Here is a 7559-nt window from a genome sequence, read left to right as displayed (position 1 = left end):
GAGCTGCTCTTTGAAATCTTCTGTTCAGCTCTTTTATCTTGTCATTTCTTCTGTTTCTTTTAGCTAGTCTTCATCCAAGAGCAAGTTTCAGAGTCTCTCCTGACATCCATTTTGTCTTTTTTTCCTTTCCTGTATTTTTAATGACCTTTTGCTTTCGTCATGAATGATGTTCTTGATGTCATCCCACAATTCATCTGGCTTTCAGTCACGGTGTTCAGTACATCAAGTCTATTCTTTAGATGGTCTCTAAACTCAGAGGGGGTATAATCAAGGTCATATTTTGGCTCTCATGAACTTCTTTTAATTGTCTTCAACTTCAGCTTGGGTATGGGCAGTTGAAGGTCTGTTCCACAGTCAGTTCCTGCCCTTGTTTTGGCTGTAGATATTAAGCTTCTCCATCACCTCTTGTCACAGATGTAGTCCATCTGATTCCTGTGTATTCTATCTGGTGAAGTCCATGTGTATGGCCACCTTTTGTGTTATTGAAAAAGGTGTTGCCATAAATAAGTCATTGCAAAATTCTATCATATGATATCCGGCATCATTTCTATCACTAAGGCCATATTTTCCAACTGCTGGTGATTCTTCTTTTTTCCAACTTTTGCATTCCAATCACCAATAATAATCAATACATCTTGGTTGCATGTTTGGTCAATTTCAGACTGCAGAAGTTGGTAAAAATCTTCAATTTCCTCATCTTTGGCTTTGGTGGTTGGTGCATAAATTTAAATAGTAGTAATATTAACTGGTCTTTCTTGTAGGTGTATGGACATTATCCTATCATTGATAGCATTGCACTTCAGGACAGATCTTGAAACATTTTTGTGATGAGAAATGCTATGCCATTTCTGTTCTATTTGTCATTCCCAGCATAGTGGATCATATGGTTGTCTGATTCAAGACAGCCAAAGCTAATCAATTTCAGCTCATTAAAGCCTAGGATATCTATTTTCATGTGTCCCATTTCATTTTTGACAACTTCCAATTTTCCTAGCATTATACTTCATACATTCCATGGTTGACTCTACTTTGAGGGGAGATCTCTTCCCCAGTTGTATTTTGACTGACTTCCAACCTGAGGGGCTAATCTTCTGGCTAATATCAGACAACATTTCAGGGCTATTCATAAAGTTTTCCAGTGTACATCACACAGTTTTTCACTGTTATTCATAAGGTTTTCACTGGACAATTTTTTGAGAAGTGGATGGCCCCTTCCTTCTTCTGAGTTTGTTTTAGCCTGCAAGCTCTGCTGAAACCTGTCCACCATGGGTGACCTTGCTGGTATTTGAAATACCAGTGACATAGCCTCCAGCCTCACAGAAACATACAAGCCACCACACTACAACAAACTTGACAGTTAAGTGATGGTATTAGTATGGTTAAGTGATGGTAGAGTATGCCTTAAACCAATCTCTTTTGAGATATAAAAGAGGAGATTAAGTAAGGAAGTAGCTGAGGAAGCAGAGATAGGGAAGATAGATATCATACACATGAAGATCACCAGGGAATCAAGAAACAGAAGCTTAAAAGAGACATGGATCTTCCCCTCAGAAGCAACAAGGAGAGAAAAGCCTTCCCCTAGAGCCAGCACCCTGAATTCAGACTTCTAGCCTCTTAAACTGTGAGAAAATAAATTTGTTTGTTAGAGCCAACCACTTGTCATATTTCTGTTATAGCATTGTCTAGATAACTAAGACAATGGTTGTGTAAATAGAAAAATATTAAATTATAAAATATTAGAATAATGAATAAATTTAGCAAGGTTGCTGGATATAAGAACAATGTACAAAACTCAATTGTATTTCTGTGTTTTCATTCTGCCAGAGAGTAGAAAATACATTTAAAAAATTTTTTAAATTTTTTTTTTGTGATTTTGGTGAAACTTTACAGAGCAAATTAGTTTAGCATTCAACAGTTCATATGCATTTTGTTTTGTGACATTGATTGCAATCCGTACTGCTATAGTACTCTTCTCACTTCCTCTCTGTGGTTATCATTTCCCTTTGTCCTTCTTTCCTATCCATTCCTGCTTTCTGAGCTTTATCTCTGGGCAAATGTTGTCCTTTTAATCTCATGGTTGATCATTCTAAGAACTGCATATCTTCCCGGTTCATCTTATAGGCCTATCTATTGTTTGGGTGAAAATTGTGCCATGGAAGTGAGTTCAATTCTAGGCTTGAAGGATGACTAAGGGCCATATCCTTGGGAATTCTACCAGTCTCTAAGACTATCAGTAAACCTGATCTTTATTATTATTATTATTATTTAAAGTTTTGCTCCAGATTTTTCCCCCACTCTATCCAGCATCTTCTATTGTTAAACCTTTCAGAGTGATTGGCAGTGGTTGCTGGGCACCATCCAGTTCTTCAGGTCTCAGCATCGTAGAGGCTGAGGCTCACGTGGTCCTTGGGCTAATTGTTTCCCTGCGTCTTTGCTTTTCTTCACTCTTCTTTGTTCCAGAGAGATGAGGAGATACTAATAGTTGCACTTTAGATGGCCACTTACAAGTTTTATGACTTCAGTCACTACTTACCAAAGTAGGAACATTGTCTTTGTGGACTATGCCAATTGATCTTCATGTTCCCTGTGACTGGAAAATAAAATTTTTAATGATACATTTTATAATAGAATAAATCAGATTTCTAGAAGGATATCTAATATAAGACATGCAAGATCTCTATATTGAAAATTACAAACCATTATTAAACAAAACTAAAGAAATAGAGAGCTACATCATGTCCATCAATTGGTACAAATTCAATATTGTAAAGATGACTATTTGGGAGACAAATAAATCTAAACCTAGCCAAGAATAGCCAGGGCAATCTTGAAGAACAAAATCAAAACCTGAAGACTTACACTACCAGATATCATAAACATCATATTATAAAGCTACAGTATTTAAGAACATGTTGCCTTAAGCTAGGTTCTCTATATAAACAAAACCAGCAAGGTGGGAAAACAAAAAAATCAAACCCACTGCCATTGAGTTGGTTCTGACTCATAGCAACCCCATAGTATAGAATAGAACTGCCTCATAGGTTTTCCAAGGCTGTAAATCTTTATGGAAGAAGACTGCCTCATCTTTTTGGTTAGCAGCCAAATGCTTTAATCACTATGTCACCAGATCTCATTTATAAATATATATTTAAAAAGGGAGATTTATTTCCAGAAAATGGCTCACACAGTTGCAGAGGTTGGCAAGTCACAAATTCATGGGCTAGACATCAGGCTAGAGAATTCTCTTGAATCACTCGATTACAGGGGCTGATGACCCCAAAATCAACAGGTCAGACAGCAGACTGCTGGCTCTCATCCTCAGAACTGGAGGTCAGAGGATGAGGAGTTAGATGCAGGGTTGAGAGAGAGTGAATTTTGCCAGAACATTCATATATATTGGATGCACAGCATACCTCCCAAGGAAACTGACTGGCTTTCAACTGATTAGCTTTCCAACTAACTGGTTGCTCACATCAGATCACAAAATGGAGGATGATTACATTATATTACATTATGGAAGAGGAGTCAGTCCAATGTTTGCTAAACCACTGAGAATCACAGTCTACTCAAGTTGGCACATAATATTGACCATAAGTCGTGTTTAGGCAAAAAAAAAAAAAAAAAAAAAAATTGGATGTCCATTGGCAAAACAAAAAACCTTGATCTACTGAGACTGAGCACAAGTAAAAGTAGGGAAATCTAATTAAGATTGAATGGTTTACCAATGCCCATATCCTGTACATGATATTCTACTATAGTTTTGCAACACGTTACCACTGTGGGAAACTGGGTAAAGCGTCCATGGGATCTCTCTGTATTGTTTTAAAACTGCATGTGAACATAGAGTTATCTCAACAAAAATTTCAATTAAAAAAAAAATAAAAGACCCGATTAAGATACTGGAAAGGTAAAGGCAAGCCATAGTATGGGAAAAGATACCTGTAACTCATAAAAATGACTTGTATCTAGAACATATAAAGAAGTTCTTCAAATCAATAAGCAAAGGACAAATAGCCTAAAAAAAAAAAAAAAAAAAAATATATATATATATATATAAAACAAAACACTTGCCATTTCACTCTTTTTCCCATGTGCAACTCACTGACATTAATTACATACACATGTTGTGCAAAGATTACAACCATCTGTTTCCAAATATTTTCATTGCCTTTAACAGAGGCTCAGTGTCCCTTAAGCAATAACTCTCCCTTCCTTCCCTCCCACCTGTCCTTGGTAAACACTAATTAACTTTGGACTCCATGCATTTGTAGATTCTGGATATTTCCTGTAAATCGGATCATACAATATTTGTTGTTTTGTGTCTGAGTTATTTCAATCGAGGTCGATGCATGTCAGTCATAGCATGTATCAGAACGTCATTTCTCTTTATAGCTGAATAATACTCCAGTATAGGGATATAACACTTTATGGTCTGGAATAGGTACTTTATAAAAGAAAATGTCTAAATGCCCAACAAACATTTGATAAGCTGCTTGATCTCATTAGTCATCAAGAAAATGCAAACTAAAGCCACAATAAATAATATGGCTCCCACACATACCATCATGATACCTAAAATGAAAAAGACAGACTATACAAATGCTGTGGATGTAGAGTAGCTCACAACAATGTAAAAGGTAAAACCACTTTTCAACAATGGCAAAACCAAGCCCACTGCCATCAAAATTGATTCTGAATCATAGCAACCTGATAGGGTTTCCAAGGCTATAAATCTTTACAGAAGCAGACTGTCTCATCTTCCTTTCACGGGGTGGCTGGTAGGTTCGAAAAGCTGGCCTTTTGGTTAGCAACCCAATGCCTTATCCACAGTAGCACCAGAGTGCTCTAACACTGGCATTGTTGTTGTTGTGTGCCGTCGAGTCAAACCTGACTCATAGCGACCCCTCCTCGGGTTTCCGAGGCAGTATCACTACGGAAGTAGATTGTCCAATCTGCCTTCTGAGGAGTGGCTGGTGGGTTTGAACCACCAGCCTTCTGGTGAGCAGTCAAGTGCCTTAGCCACTATGCTACCAGAGCTCCCGCTAACACTGGCAGTATCTACCAAATTAGATCCAGGTTCAATTCCTGGCCAATGCACCTCATGCACAGTCAACATGTGCCTGTGTTGCTGTGATGCCAAATGAATTTCAGTGGGGCTTCTAGACTAAGAAAAGAAGAAAGACTTGGTGATCTACTTCCAAAAATTGGCTAATAAAAACCCTATGGATCACAATGGTTGGTTCTGCACCAATCATGGGAATGGTGCAGGACAGGGCAGCGTTTCACTCCGTTGTACATGCAGTCACCACGAGTCAGAGACCAACTGAACAGCATCTAACAACATCAACAAATATGTGTTATCTATTGCCAAACGATGTTGCATTAGATGCAACTATAAAACCTCAGAAGCATGCTCTGATAAACATTTATTTTTGCTCACTAATCTATGGGTCACCTGGGCATTTTTTTCAGTCCTGGCTGGGCCTACAGAGCTTACTTATATGCCTTATTCCACTAAGGGTCAGTCAGCTTTGCTTCTCTGGATTGGGCCCTCTCAAATTTCTGGGACCTTCTCTCTGAAGACTTTGTTGTGTTCCACATAGCAGCAATGCAGCCCAGGTTTTACCTCAGGCTAGTCTGGGGACATGTTCTCAAGGCATTAACAGAGGAACAGAAGAGAGAAGGAGCAGAAGGGCATACACTCCTAACTGGCACATCACTTCCACCATATTCTATTGGCCAAAGCAAGGCACAAGGCCAGCCCAGATTTGAGGGGTGGGGAAACAGATTCTACCTCTTGATGGAAGGAATTATAAAGTTATAGTGTGTAGAGCATGAATACAGGAAGGTTTGAAGAACTTATGTCATTTTTGCAATAAATCTATTACATCCTATGATCCAGTAATTCCGCTCCTAGTTACATACTCAGTGGAAATGTGTGTGCGTGTATATGCATATATTCTCAAAAGACATGTACAAGAATATTCATAGCAGTACTTTTCATAAAAGTCCCAAACTGTAAACTATTCAAATGCCCATTACAGTAGAACAGGTAAATAAATTAGATACATATATCCAAAAGACTATCACTGCCATGAAAAAGAATGAATGACTACTATATACAACAATATGGATGAATCCCAAAAACACAAGGTTGAGAAAAAGAAGTGAAAGACAAAGGAGTACATATTGTATGATCCATTTATGTTAAGTTCAAAAGAGGCAAAACAAACCTGTGGTGTTGAAAGTAAGGATAGTGGTTACCCTTGCTACCTAGAAACTGAAAGGAAGTTTCTATGATGCTGCTAATGTTTTGATCTAGGTACTATTTATACCATAAATAATTCATTGAGCTATACACTTATGATTTATGCATTTTTCTGCAAGTATATTATGCTTCAGTAAAAAGTCAAAGGTATAACCCCAAAGAAAGTAAAAAGAAACAAATAATGAAAAGAATAGAAATTAACTATTTAGGGAGCAAAGCACAATAAAGTAGATCAGCAAAGTTATTTCTTTAAAAAGACTAATAAAATTGATGGATTTTGGTAAAACAGATGAAGAAAAAATAGATGAAGCATAAAGAACCAACACCAGGATTTTAAAAGGCATAATGTCTTAGTTTTCTATTCTAGGGCTGCCATAATAAAATACCCAAATGAGCGCTTTAAATAACTCATTGTTGCAGAGTTTTAGGGGGTAGGAGTTCAATTTCAAGGGATTAGCAGGGCTAGGTTTTCTCTGTCAGCCCTAGAGGAAGATCTTCATCTCTTTCAGCTTCTAGTAGTTGCAGGCAATCCTTGGCGTTCCTTGGCTGCTTGTCAATGTATCTTCACAAGGTGTTTGTCTTGTCTCTGTGTATGTCTTTGCATCTATTTCTCTGTTTTTATACAATGCCACTCAAAAATGATTAGGATTAGGTCCCACCCTACTCAGCTATGAACTCACTAATATAACAAAAGAAAATCCCTATTTCCAAACATATTTATAGGTACAGGGATTAGGACTTCTAATGCTACCTTTTGGGGGAACACAATTCAAATCCATAATATCTATGCTTTATCTTCAAATATAGTGAAACCTGTGAGATCCAGGACTCAATGGACTGCTTTGTTTTTCCAGGTCTTGCCAAGTTTTCCATCTTTGACAGGGTATAGTCTTACCATTTTCCTATTACTCTTTTAAGTGGAAAACATGTAAGTTTCCATTTTACATAAGTTTCAGCTTTCTTAGGTTTTATTGTATTTTATTCCAGTTTGTCATTTGTCTTCTGACTTTGCTTAAGGTGTTTTGCTTGTTTGTTTTGTTTTCTTTTTTAACCATGCAAAAATTTTGTATTTGTTTTTCATTGTTCTACCTCCTACTTTGGCAAGTAGCGACTGGGATCTTAAAAGCTAGCAAGCTGCCAAGTAGATGCAACGATGGGTCTCTCCTCGTCATTCTTCATTCAAGAAGAATGAAGAAAACCAAAATTCATGGAAACAATGAGCCCTAGCGACTGGTACACCATATGATCTGCAGCCTATACAACTATGAGACCAGAAGAACTAGATGGTGCC

The sequence above is a fragment of the Orycteropus afer genome, unplaced genomic scaffold, assembly GCF_000298275.1.
Source record: "Orycteropus afer afer isolate SDZICR_OR568_19922 unplaced genomic scaffold, OryAfe1.0 scaffold00112, whole genome shotgun sequence".
NCBI classification, from domain to species: Eukaryota; Metazoa; Chordata; class Mammalia; order Tubulidentata; family Orycteropodidae; genus Orycteropus; species Orycteropus afer.
This window is presented reverse-complemented; position numbering follows the sequence as displayed.